Source organism: Carlito syrichta, unplaced genomic scaffold, assembly GCF_000164805.1.
Source record: "Carlito syrichta isolate Samal-C Ts95f unplaced genomic scaffold, Tarsius_syrichta-2.0.1 Scaffold288275, whole genome shotgun sequence".
Taxonomy (NCBI): domain Eukaryota; kingdom Metazoa; phylum Chordata; class Mammalia; order Primates; family Tarsiidae; genus Carlito; species Carlito syrichta.
In genome coordinates this window covers 973,586-987,964 of record NW_007232371.1, presented here as the reverse complement: position 1 = coordinate 987,964, position 14,379 = coordinate 973,586, and positions in this window count along the sequence as shown.

The following is a 14,379-nucleotide window of genomic DNA, read 5'->3' as shown; positions in this document are numbered from 1 at the left end:
CTTCTGCCTCAGCTTCTGAGTAGCCGGAATTACAGGCATGTGCTACCACGCCCGGCTGATTTTTGATTTATTGTAGAGAAGAGGTCTCGCTGCCCAGGCAGGTCTCAAACCTGCGGGCTCAGGCAATTCACTCACCTCAGCCTCCCAAAGGCACGGGATTACAGGCTGAGCCACCAAGCCCGGCTCTACATACGGTTCTTATACTAGCATAAGTTCCCCTTCCATCCCCCTGCCAAGAAGTTTCAGGTTTCTCCGGAAAGTTGACTTGGTGCCCTTCATTATAACGACTTTTAAGGACAAGAAGCCCGAGACTGTACCTGCCCAGGTGATGGAAGATTGGCTGGGAAGATGTCCTTATTCTCTAGAAAGAAAGACATCCTGCTGGTCCTTGGCAGGCGGTGGAGGAGAGATGATGCCTGCAGAACGATGCCTTCAGAATTTCTCCTGCCAAGAATGAGTGGCATGTGAACGGTGCTCTGCTCAGCAATTCTGGGCAGGTGCCCAGGTCTAGCTAGGATGGTCCCTACGGCCCTGAAGAAACTATGCCAAGAATCTGCGTACTGCCAAAAGCTTTCCACCCCGGGTGCCATGCTGGCCGCTTAATTCTCCTGCCAAGCTGTTTCTAAATCACTCTTCTAAACTTCCCGCATTAAATTCCCAGAAAAAAATTTGGAAAACTGGAAATTGCGGGACGTATTTGGATCTTCTCCACAATGCTGTTGAAGTAATTACTATTTTTTAAAAAAGAAATAAAAAAACTAACAATAGTGGCTTAGAGAAAATGACTTGATTGTCATAAGTGGTCACTGGAAGCTTTATGTTGCTTGCAGTGACCTGGCCACAGAAGCCTTGCCTGAATGTCAGCCCTCTGGGGCATGTGGGCACAGAGGTTTCCAATACCTACCTGTTGGCACAAACCCTTTCTGAGAGTCAGAACCATGAGTCTATTCAGAAGGCGAAAGGTGTCTTGCTGATGGACCCAGACATAATAAAGGACTTATTCACAAGAATAGAAAAGACATTCCTTTGGTTTCCGTGGTGATACCACAACTCCAAGGAGAAATGCTGATGTGGGACAGATTCACCATGTAAATCAGTCCTTGAGCCTCAGAGAATCGAGGGAAAGTGGCCTCAAAGTCAATTCAGTTTTAATAATTTGAGACCTTGTGGGATGAGTACCTGCCTGAATGGTCAGTAAATTTAGCCTAAGGCAAACTGAATAAAAATAGGCAAAAAATTGGTGAGTTTCAGCAGCAATTTTTTTTAAGTCTTGGTGAAAAATCTCTATGTTTTGAGGTTACACCTGTGCATGGATAATGGCATGTTTTGTTGTTATCTCTGCATCGTTTCAATGTCTCAGCTATTACTGAAATTATGAAAAACTGCTGGTTACTGTTCAGTTGGAGGCTGTGAAGACTTTGTACTTATGAGAAATGTGGGGTTTTTTCCTCATTGTTGCCATAATGCTATACAGAGCAAATTTTTTGATGATAAATCCATGTGCCCTTATTTATTTACTGTAGAAGCAGAATTGTTCTCTTTGGTCCTCCCTTCTTTGCTATCTTTCTTTCTCCCTCCTTCCTTTCTGAATTTTTGGCTTGCCTTAAAACCAGATGGAGGTAGGTTTACAGACTGAACCTGAGACCCCAGTGTGTCCCTGTCATAAAGTATGATTCAGGAAAATTCTGCCTTCTACTGAGATGTCTAGCTGTGCCTGCTTGAAGTCTTTAAAACTCCATTTTCAAAACCTCCCAGTGTGTTCACAGTAAGAAGCGTTTAAAATTTCAATAAAATACACAGTCTAAAAATGTCTCAGCTCTAGCTAGCAGGCCATTCCTAACAGCAAATGTAAACGAATGGAGAGAGAGGCTGCTTTTTAGCAATGGCTTTTGGAAATATGTCAATGTTATTACACATACCTGGGTGAGCATTTTCTTTTTGAGAGCCACAATGCGTTTCACAAGATGTACAACACACACACTTTTACCTGCTATGTGGAATGGCTGCTACTCACAGGAGGAAGAGAAGGTGCCAGATTTGTACATTTCTCATATCCCTGCCAAGTCTCCTGAGTGAAGGAAGCACTTGAGCCTGAAAGCTCCTTAGCCTCCAGCCTTGACTGTTAGCTCTTTAGAGAATGAAAGAGCTCTCTCAATGATATTTGCCTCATTCATTTTCATGGACATGGTCACGTGAGGCAGATAGGCCTGCTGGAGCTGGGGAGGGCTTGGTGGGGGCCTCTCCTCCGCATTTAAAATGATAAAATTCCTCCTCCACCCCTCAACAAGATTTTCTCAGGGTACTGAATCCCAGGAGTTGTTTTTGCAATTAGGATCTTAAAAGAAGCCACTCTGGCTGCGTTTTCATGCCCTCTGTGAGAAGGGCCCAAACGCCTTCTCAAGTGTTTACTGGCTTTCTGCTGGACTACCACCATGCCATTATGCCCCTGAAAGGAAGGACCCATCTAATTGAGGTCAGCGAGAACCATAGTTTGCAGTAATTATCTCAGGGATGGAGCAGTTGGAGAGAGATCACCTAATGAGGCCAGCATGAGTTCCGAGACACTCTCAGCATGGCACCACAGTGACGAGATGGACTGCTGCCAAGGCCAAGAAGCACTGTGAAACATCTGGGAGAAAAGAGCATTGATGCTCAAGCCATAACAGCCAAAGAGTTTGACATTTTAAATCTAACTTTGGTTTTATTTTAGGATACCTGCATGTTGTTTAAAAAGTCAGATAATTCCCTGAGGCTTGACATGAACAGCAGCCTCCCATCATTCCTATTTCACTGCTCCCCTAGAAAATCACTTTCAACTCGGAGCTTTTTATTCAAGTATGCACCACCACATTCTGAAGACTCTGGTTTTGTTGTATTTTGGTTTTGCATGCCAATCTTTGATTTCCAACTGTGGAGGGTAAGATTTAGATCTTTTTTTGTTTTGTTTTTTTGTTTTTTGAGTTAGAGTCTCACTCTGTCGCCCAGGCTAGAGTGCAGTGGCATGCTCACGGCCACTCCAGGATCCATCTGCTGGGCTCCGGCGATCCTTCTGCCTCAGCCTTCCAAGTAGCTGGAACTACAGGCGTGCGCTACCACGTCCAGCTAATTTTTTATTTATTGTAGAGTCTAGGTCTTGCCAAGTTGCCCGGGCTAGTCTTGAACCCACAGGCTCAGACAATCCACTCACCTCGGTCTCCCAAAGTGCCAGGATTACAGGCTGAGCCACCGAGCCTGGCCGAGATTTAGATCTTATACCCTCCCTACCTCTCCACATACATAGCCACATACTTCTCCCCTGCCCTGACTTCCTCCAATGTGATTCTGTCAGAATTTTTGTGAAATAACTGTTCAGAGTTTCTATTAATAGGACAAAATGCATTTAATTAACAATTGAGTCAAGATTGTACTTCTTGTCTTGCACAAATTTTGTTTTTCCTGGATTTTATAATTGCCCTTCCCCCCCCCCGCATAGTTTTCAATGTATCTACAAGCAACTCATTCTAAAACCCTCATATGCAATTATAAATCTCCCTTACATGTGTGTACATCAGGGAATCTCCTGTTTCTGTTTTCTTCTTGAATGCAGAGGTCTTTCTTCCTGGGTAACTTGGATGGGTGGCTTTCTAGCTCTGTTCCTTAGCCATCGCCTGGGGTTTTCCTTTGTTGTCATCTAGAAATTCTCTTTGCTTATAGCTTTGTGTTGAATCCTCTGTTTCCTGGATAGAATATGTTCTTCTTGTCTTTGTATAAGTCCCTGATTTTGGTGGGTCACATCTTCCAGAACTTTCCTAATAAAAAATTTCTGGTATGGCATGTAATATTTATGTATTTATTTATTTTTGAGACTCTGGATAAATGGATAAAGCAGTTACGTCACTTTTAGTTCCTCTCTTAGTTACTTAGTCTGTTTTGTGCCTTTGGTGAGGGCCTTAGGCTGTTTTAGCTCACAGCAGAAAATAGAAGGAAAGCTGTGGGCAAAGCGATCACATGGCAAGAGAGGAAGCAAGGGAAGGGGTTCCAGGCTCTTGCAGGAACTAATAGAGTGAGAACTCAATCAACCCCAAGGGAGGGCATTAATCTATTCATGAGAGATCCACCCACATGACCCAAGCCCCTCCCACCAGGCCCTACCTCCCAACATTGTCACATTGAGGATCAGATTGCAACATGAGCCTTGGAGAGGATAAACATCCAAACCATAGCAGTTACCTTCATGTAATGTCTCTATTTCGTTGTTTAATCAATTTCTAGACCATATGTTTTGTAGGACGTGGTTATTAGAACCCCTACCCTTCCCTTCATCACTTGCACCTCTCATACCTTCAATGTTTCCTTCCTTTACAATATACTCTTGACTTATATTTACTTGTGCCATTAAAAATCTTTCTCTAAAAACATGATGAGCTGCTTATCATGTAGCTTTATGATATTGTGACAAATAGTTTCCTTTGTTTGCATTTCCTTTTTTTCCATTTTTTGACTTTATCTCGTTGTATGTTTTTTAAAATTTCTCAAAGTATTATATCCCTTGATTCCCCTTGCTTTCTATATACCCTTCTCCTGAGGACCTCTTACCTCCTGTTATCTGTACTCCAGTCTCCCTGGGTCACCTGAAAATTTATGACTTCTCTTTAATACTCTTCTAGGAGTAGCCATTATTTTGTGAATCCTATACATTTTTCTATTTCCCGGAGGAATTTGTAAATAACTTTTAAATGAAGAGGTTGTTGAGTAAACTTTCAAAATCTTTGCAGGTGCAAAAATATCTTTGTTTTATCCTCAGAGTTGATGGATAATTTGTCTGGGAAAGGAATTCTAGGCCAAATTTTTTTTTCCTCAGAACTTGGAGATTATGATTCCATGATGTTCTAACGTTATAGGATGCTATAATTGAATTAATGGCAGTTTTATTTTCAGTCTTTTTTGGGTAGTCTTTCAATTTTTTCTCTGGAAGATTTTAGGATATTTTTCTTATCCTTGGTCTTCTTACACTTCAAAATAGTTTGCCTAAGTGAGGATGTTTTAGAAAATATAGTACAGTTGACACTTAAACAGCACAGGGTTGAATATGTCTACCTACATGCAGATTTTCTTCCATGTCTGCCACTCGTGAGACAGCAAGGCTGACCCTGTCTACTCCTTCTCCTCCTCGGCTCACTCAAAATGAAGACAAGGATGTTGATCTTTATGATAAGCCATTTCCACTTAATAAGTAGTAAATATATTAACAGTTTTCTCTAGCTTTATAGTAAAAAATACAGTGTATAATACATATAACATACAAAATATAAATTATATTAATTGACTGTATTATTAGTAAGGATTCCATTCAACAATAGGCTATTAGCAGTTAAGTTTTGGAGAAATTAAAAGTTATATGTGAACTTTTGACTGCGTGGGGGGTTGGCACCCCCAACCCACATGTACTTCAAGGGTTAACTGTATAATGTTGAAGGGTATGGGCTATGGATCCTGTGTACCTGAGTTTAAATCCCAATTATCTCATTTACTAGCTTGAGTAGGTGTTTTAACCAGTTAGTGTTTCCATGTTCTCAGTTGTAAAATGGGGTTGATAATAGTAGCTACCTCTTAGATTTATTGGGAGAATTAAATAAGTCACTAATAATATGCTTTTGAGAGTAGCAATCTGGAACATAGTAGGTTTTTGATAACCCTTGACTATTATCACTGCCATTGTCATTTATTGTAATGGTCTCTTTAAACTTATGACTTTCTAAAATATCAGCTTGAATTATTCTTTATTTTCTTCCTCTGTTTTTCCGCCATCCCTGTTCTATTCCTCTGTGACTTTCAGCATATTTTCTCTGTTGCTTATATTTGACCTCATCTTTACCTTAACTTTTTGTCATAATTGCTGGGAAGTACCCTCAAATGTAACATCTAGCCTCATATTGTATTTTTATTTTGGTAATACTAGATTTAATTTTCAAGAGCTTTTCTCTATTTTCTGATTATTCCACTGCCACAGTATCTTTTCCTTGTTTTATGGTTAAAAGATAGTCTGGAATCTCTATCTTGTTTATGTGTTATTTTCTGTTCTCTAACTCTTTGTTTTTCCTAGAGCCAGGTTTTTTTGTTTTGTTTATGTTCCTTTCATATTTCAGACTTTCCTTCAATGTCAGAAAGTCCTTGGTGGTCTGTTTATATTCAAGAATGAGTTGATGAAAAAGCAGATGAGGAATGATGCACATGTGGATGGCAGATTTTGCTTGACGATGAACCAGCTCTTATGCCTGAGTCTTCCAAAATGCCAGGATTTCTACACTTTTGCTCTAGGGTGTTAGTATCCACATCAGATGCGCTTATTCTCTTTAGAGAGTTCATTTCATCTCTCTGACAAACAGCCCTCTACTTTTTGTTTGTCTGATTTTGTTTTGGCTTTTAATTTTTGATCTAGTCAGGTAAGGGCTAGATGTGGAATATTCTGTAATTGAAGATGGGAGCTGAGGCTTCCACACACACACCCCTTCAATTAATCTCTCTTTTTTGGGTACACAACAATCCTTCTGTTGTATTTGACCTTGCCCAGCCCCAAGTCTCTCTGGAGTTCCACAGAGCAAGGGTACTGTTGCTTTTGGTCAGTTCCTTAATCTCTTCTAGTCACTGTTGTCTGGGCCTCTTCTTTGCTGCACTTTCTTGGACATCTTCGTCAGTCACCACTACATCACCCAATTTATAGCTCATGGAAACTTGCTGGAATCTTGGCAGTCTCCTTTTCATGATTGTCAGTTTATGCTCATTTTATTTTTCTACTTTTTTTTTTTTTTTTTTAGATTCAAGAGGTACATGTGCAAGTTTGTGACATGGGTATATTGGATGGTGGTGGAGATTTGGATTTCTCTTGAGCCTATCATCCAGGTGGTGAACATGGTACCCAGTGGGTAGCTTTTCAACCCCTTCTCTCCTCTCCCCTCCCCCCTTTAGGAGTCCCTAATGTCTGTTGTTCCCGTCCTTCTGCTTATGTGTATTCAGTGTTTAGCTCCCACTTGTGAGTGAGAACATGTGGTATTCAGTTTTCTGTTTCTGTGACAATTAGCTTAGAATGATAGCCTCCTGCTACATCAGTGTTGCTGCAAAGGACATGATATTTTTATTTTTAAAGACCGCATAGTATTCCATGGTGCATACATACCAGATTTTCTTTATATCCAATCCATCGTTGATAGGCATCTAGGTTGGTTCTGTGTCTTTGCTTGTGGTTAGTGCTGTAATAAACATACATGTGCCTGTGGTTTTTTGGTACAATTAATTATGTTCCTTTGGGTATACACTCAATAGTGGGATTTTGGGCCAAGTGGTAAATCTATTTTTAGTTCTTCGAGAAGTCTCCAAACTGCTTTCCACAGAGGCTGAACTGGGTTACATTCCCACCAACGGTGTATGTGCCTTCCCTTTTCTCCACATCCTTGCTAACATCTGTTGTGTTTGGATTTTCTTAATAATAGCCATTCTGACTGGTATGAGATGGTATCGCATTGTAGCTTTGACTTGCGTTTTTCTGTTGATTAGTGATGTTGAAAATTTTTTCATATGTTTGTTGACTGCTTATATGTCTTCTTTTGAGAAGTTCTGTTCATGTCTTTTGCCTATTTTTTAGTGGAGTTGTTTTTTTTTGTTTGTCTGTTTCATTCCTACCAATTCGTTTGAGTTCTTTATAGATTCTGGATATTAGTCCTGTGTTGAATGCATAGTTTGCAAATATTTTCTCCCATTCTGTAGGCTGTCTATTCTGTTGATGATTTCTTTTGCAATGCAGAAGCTCTTTTGTCTGATTAGGTCTCACTTATTAATTAATTTATTTATTTATTTATTTATTTATTTTCTGCATTTGCTTTTGAAGTCTTGGTCATGAATTCATTGACTAGGTGATGTCCAAAAGAGTCCCTACCATCATTCTAATGAGAACACAGAAAGATTAATTAGTGTTAGTCCATCCTCTTAATCAAATACCATGGTTTTTATTTATTTATTTATTTATTTATTTATTTGTTTGTTTGTTTATTTATTTATTTATTTATTTATTTATTTGAGTTGGAATCTCACTCTGTCACCCAGACTAGAGTGCCGTGGCTGCTCCCGGCCACCGCAGCCTCGACCTGCTGGGCTCTGGCGATTCTTCTGCCTCAGCCTTTCAAGTAGCCGGAATTACAGGCACACGCTACCACTCCCGGCTAATTTTTTATTTATTTTAGAGATGAGGTCTTGCCAAGTTGCCCAGGCAGGTCTCAAACCACGGGCTCAGACAATCCACTCACCTCGGCCTCCCAAAGCACGGGATTACAGGCTGAGCCACCGAGCCCAGCCGATTTTTTAAGCCTAATTTAAGGGCCAGATTATAATGTGGAAGGAACTGTGTTGTTTTACAAGATGCACGTTGTTGTGTAATTTGCATATGGAGCAATTCTTTGACTCAACAGAAGAAAATTGATCTCTAATGATTAAAATATGTATTCTTAAAGCTCATGACCTAAAAATTTCTCTGCAAATTCAGAAAAATGATGACATTAAGGGCAATAGTAGTTGTAACAGCAATAAAACAGTATTTTGTATTTTCCCAGCACTTTATAGTTTTTCAAAGCACTTTTTCAAGCATCAGCTCACCCCCCCCCATGCACACACCATGTTTTTCTATAGGCATTATTATCTCCATATTTCAACTAAAGAAATAGAGGTTCACAGAGACTAAGTACTTGCCAAAGGTGGCACATCAGTCTTTGCTGACTATTGCTCTAAATGCTGTCCACAATATTTCCACACTGTGATGCTGTTGATTTGCACAGAATTAACTACCTGAGTTGCTTAGCTTAAAATTGGTGCCAAATATCTGGTAACTTTATATGATCTGAAATCTTCACTTCTCAGTTTGGTATCTCAGGGGCAATTTAATACTCCTTTATGGGAGAAGGTTTCCAGAAACAATAGGAGTTGTCTCTGTGTGAACCAAACCTATACCCTTTCACTTGGCCTACAGAAAAGAACCATATGCCCTTAGAACGTCCAGCTCCATTGTACCACCAAAATCTATACTTTCAAAGCTGTGCTTTTGTGGTTTCCTTTGAGTTATCACCTGAGAAACAGTTTTTACATCTTGCATGTGATTTGAGAAGCATGTTCATTTGTATGTGAATAGAGCTAGGCCTGTGAAAAGATGGTATCAGGTCCCAGACAAGCATGAACCCATGTCTGCAAAGAGATAATTTCACATTCCCATTGCTGATCCTGAAACCACCAAAATGCAACAACAGGCTTTTGACCTCCCATGGAGATAACTAAGGAGACAAGGATATAGTGTCAAATATAGACGGGCTTACACTCTTTCATATAATTACTGATATCAGCCCCATTTTCATTTTGAATACAGTCAATAAATAATTATAATTGACTTGCATGACTAATGTATATTTCAATGTGGAAAATTTAGGGGGAAATATAGAAAAGAAGAAAAGAATAACAGGTAATAACATCAAGTAGGGATGAACTCTGTTAACATTTGATACACACACGTGTATTGTGAATAGTGTGGTTTCTGTTCACTTTGCATACTGAGGTCACACTTTTCATATAGTTTTATAACATTTTCTATGATATACAGTCTTTATCTACAATATCATGTATAATGGCATTATAGGGTTTCATCTTTAACTAATTTCTGTTTCTTGATCATAGAGAAAAAAGAAAGACAGGAATGTAGGTGATCAAGGTAACATAATTTTGACAATCTCAATCATACTCTTAAAAATACACTAAACTGGTAGTTTTGAAACATGAATTTTTTTTCAGGACATATTCTATATAATTTAAAGCTCCAGAAAGGGCATTTCTTAGCTGTTTTTCTTATTAACCTTCATATTCTAAAAGTAAATAATAGTATGTTTCATTTCTTGGGAGCAATGAAAATGATCAGTTTGATATTTTCATGCCTGCCTGTCAAGAATTGACCATAATTCCCATATTGATGTTGTTAGTAAGTAAAGTAATCAATCGAGTCTCTGGTTTTCACACTAGGCACTCTGGATGCTGACACAACAAACAGACAAAACATTTCTCTTATCATGGAACCGCTAGTCTAGTAAACAAATCACAGTGATTTCTATGGACCAATGTTTCTCAATTCTTAGCACTAGAGAATGTGAGCATATAGCAAATTGTGATAAATATTGCAAGACTGAAGTGATTTGCCTGGGCCTTTGGCCATTCCAAGGACTGGGAGGCGTCATACTTCATTATACCTGTAACCCATTCCTGCCATACCAGCTGCCCCAATACAGTATTTGAAGAAATCTCCAGTGGCAACTTGTTTTGGAAGGCAAGAAGGAATTATCAATGTGGCATAGATATTACTTGGTCAGCTGTAGAAAGAAAAAAAGGAAAGTATAATAAAATCCTGAAGAAAGAATATTTAATTCATTTGTTTTCTGTTTTTGTTTGTTTTAAGTTATTTAATAGAGTTTTTGCCTTGCAGCTCTTGCTGAACTGGAAGTAAGTAAATTTGGGAGTTCATTCAAGGGACCCCATTTATTTTATCTTTCTGTTACCATGGAGGATGTATGCCTAAACTATTCTTGGTAGGTGGGTAACTATTCAATTGCTACCATTTTTTGAAGCTGTGCTTTCTTCTGTATGGGCTTTTTAGAAGATTGCATCTGGTGACAAAAGCTACATCTTTTCTCAGTTCTATTTGTGGAAATAATTCCTTGCTGATAAGAAGACTTATCTCTGGCTCAGTGGAATCTCAGTGGCTGTGTTATGAATTGTCCTTCAAGCACACAAATGTTGAAACCATTTCCCTGATGGGTGACACCATTCTCCTTCACTCCTGAAGAAGACCAGGAAAGCACAGGCTGAATTAAATGCTTCTTAGACACAAGTCTTTAAGAATACACTTACATAGAAGATGGGATTTTGTCAGGTTATTGGAACAAAATCAAAAAAGTAAACTGTAACAGAATTCAAATCTCCACCATATTATCTATTGATATATAAGAAATTGCATCCAGAAAGAGCAGCTTAAAGCAATAACAAATCTTTATTTTACAATGTCTATGGGACAGGAATTCTGGAGTGGCTTAACCAGGTGGTTCTGGTTGTCCATGTCTCAAGAGGATGCAGTTTCAGCGTGGGCTGGCTTGACTGGAATCATTGGGATGTTTGACTGCAACCAAAGGATCTGCTTCCAAGATGGCACATTCTCATAGCTGATGAATCTGTACTAGATTTTAGCAAGAAGCTGCAATGCCTCACTATATGGACCTTTTCATACAGCTGCTTAAGTCCTCCTGAGATGGCAGCTAACTTCCTACAGAGTGAGTGATCAGAGAGAGAGCAAGATGGGAGCCACAGTGTCTTTTGTGACCTAGTTCTAGAAGTCAAATGGATATTTTCACCATATCCTATTTGTTGCACAGGTCTGCCCTAATTAATGTAGGAGAGGACTATACAAGGGTGTGAATACCAGGAGGTGAGAATTATTGTGTTCTATTTTGGGATCTAGCTATTACTGCCCATCTTCTTCCCCAAATAATTCAAATGTAAAATATACTTCTTCCCTTGTAAGACTTCCCAAAATCTCATCTCAGTAGTACCAGCTCAAAGTCTGGAATCTTGTCAGGTAAATAAGATCCAGGTGTAATTTCTTAAATACCATTTTATGAGGACTTTTCCTCTCGTCTAAAGACCTGTGAACTAAAGAGATGCAGTATCTCCCTCTCACACATACAATGGTGAAACAAGTGTAAATAACTGCTGTAGACACTGTTGTTCATATAGCAAAGCACACAGAAGTTACTGGACCATACAAACTTTAAATTACCTCAGGCATGAGTCAAAAGTTCTTTAGCAACAAGAATAATTCCTCACAGCTTTTGGATGGATCTATCCATTGAGTTCTTGGTTTTACCCTCTGAGTCACTATTCCTTTTGTATAAAAGATAGCTCATGTTTATAGCTGCATAGTTTTTTTAGTCTACTTTTTGCTGGTAGAACTCTGGGACTCCAAAAACCTCTTTTCCTTCTGTCCCGTTAGGTCCAAGCTGATAGTATATCTGCCAATACAGTTCTCTTAAAGACATTGTGAGTCTACTGTGAATATTATTAGAGTTTACTTCGTTAGAAAAAAATATCCTTCTAATCTTTTTGAGATGAGCCTCTTTCCACCTTGAGTTTTTGCTGAAATTATTGAGGGACAACCTTAACCTTCTTAGAAGCCCTATTGTTTGACTGAATTGTGCTTTGAGAAACCACCTTAGATATTTCTAAGGTCATAACAAATGATTTCAAAGCTACACTCTTGTCTCTACCTTTATACAATGTTTTTCCAAGAAGCCTCTGAATTTGCTTTTTACCTAGGGATCATTTCTTAATTTTAGCCGTGTTTGGTACCTGGAAAGAATGGATTTCTAAAACCAGTAACTCTGGGCCTTTTTTTTTTTTCCTTTTTTCTTTTTTAGTGGTCCTTCCTTTAGCTTATCTCTCTTTTCTTCCAGCTTATTATTTGTAGCAAGAAGAAATCAAGTGGCATCTTCAACCTTCTGGTCACAAATCTACTTATCTAGATCACCTAGCTCATTTGATATGTTTTCTACTTTATACATCACCACAGGCAACAGTATTGTTAAATTCTGCCATTACATTGCAAGGATCCCCTTTCCTCCATTTTCCAATAACATTTTCCACAGCTTTTCCTATGCCCTCACCAGAAGCCTACTTGAAGGCCAGTAGGATTCTGCTGATAATCTTTTGGGGGGCACTTGAGATTTCACTGATGTTCTTCTCCAGTGTCTTCCAGCTTCTGTCCACTGCTTGCTTTGAAAGCCACCCACATTTTTATTTTTATTTTTTTTGTTATAGCAGCACTCTATATCCAGGTATGAAAATATGTATTATTTATTACTACCTAGTAAATTACCCCCAAATACCAGTGACTTAAAACAACAATAACTTTTATTATTTCATAGTGTAACCGAAGCAAGCTCAGCCATTCGTTGCATGTACACTAAAATAAACAATCACGAGATGTAGTGAAAGGAAGGTGATTTTATTCCTAATGGTCAGGCTCATACCTCAGATAAACCATTTCAAGTTTCGAGGCTGCTTATAAGGACTTAAAAAGGGGAACTAGGTGTGGGGAAACATGGGTGTGGCACAGAGTACGTCTTGATGGTTTATCTTAGGTGGTGGTCCTACCAGAGGTCTGGTTGGTGTTATCTCAGTTACAGACAAGTTATAGATCAGTTGTCTCATGACTCCTTCCAAGCCAGAGTATCCCACGGGTCAGGCTGTTTTAAGATCGGCCTCTGGAATTTCTAAGCAAGCATACAGTGAGGTAAGTGTGCATTTAAAACACATTTAAAAGAGGAAAAACCAGTGGTCCCTTTGCCATTATTTAACATATAATAATGCTTCAATCAGTCTCACAGAAAGACCAATAACATGGAAAAAGAATCCACAACTTTCTATGCTTTCTTTTATTTTATCATTTTATTTTTATTTCCAATATTTGACCAGAGCTACTCCCCTCAAAATTAAAATAAATATGCTGAGAGGTGAAATAACTCCCAACAAGTCCTTTTCAGAGAAGAAGTTTCTAAGACATGTTTCAAGGTTTAAGATTAAGAGAGAGGGAAAAAAACTTACAATCAATTTTAAGACTGAGATACTTGGTTCCAATATTTTCTGTGAGTTTGGAAATAAGGAGTGGCTTAGCCAAATGGTGCAGACTTAAGGTTTCTCATGGGGTTGTAGTCAAGATGTCAGCCTAGGTATACTCATCTGAGGGATTGACTGTGGCTAGAAGATTTTATCTTAGATGGCATACTCACATGGCTGGTTGGTTCATGCTGGCCCTTGGCAAGAGATCTCAGTTCATCACCATGTTGCCTGATTGGGTAGCCTTATGAATGGCAGCCAACATCCCTCAGAGTGAGTGATTCAAGAGAGGAAATGCATTTTTATTTTTATCTGACCTCAGACACGACACTCCATCATTTCTACAGTGTGAGAGTCGCCCCTTTAAATAAAGTAGGGGGGTTTGTTGGGAGTTATTTCACCTCTCAGCATATTTATTTTAATTTTGAGGGGAGTAGCTCTGGCTAAAATAAAATACTGGACATATAATAAAATAATATAATCAAAGTATGAAAAGTTGTAGATTCTTTTTCCATGGTGTTGGTCTTTTCTGTGAGACCGTTTGATTGAAGCATTATTATATGTTAAATTATGGCAGAAGGACCACTGTTTTTCCTCTTTTAAATATGCTGTCATGATGACATCTGTGCAATTTTTAATTTGTTGCGGAACAAATAGGGCCGACATTATGTATCCCATGTACATAACTGGTTTTATGTATTTCTGACAGTCCTG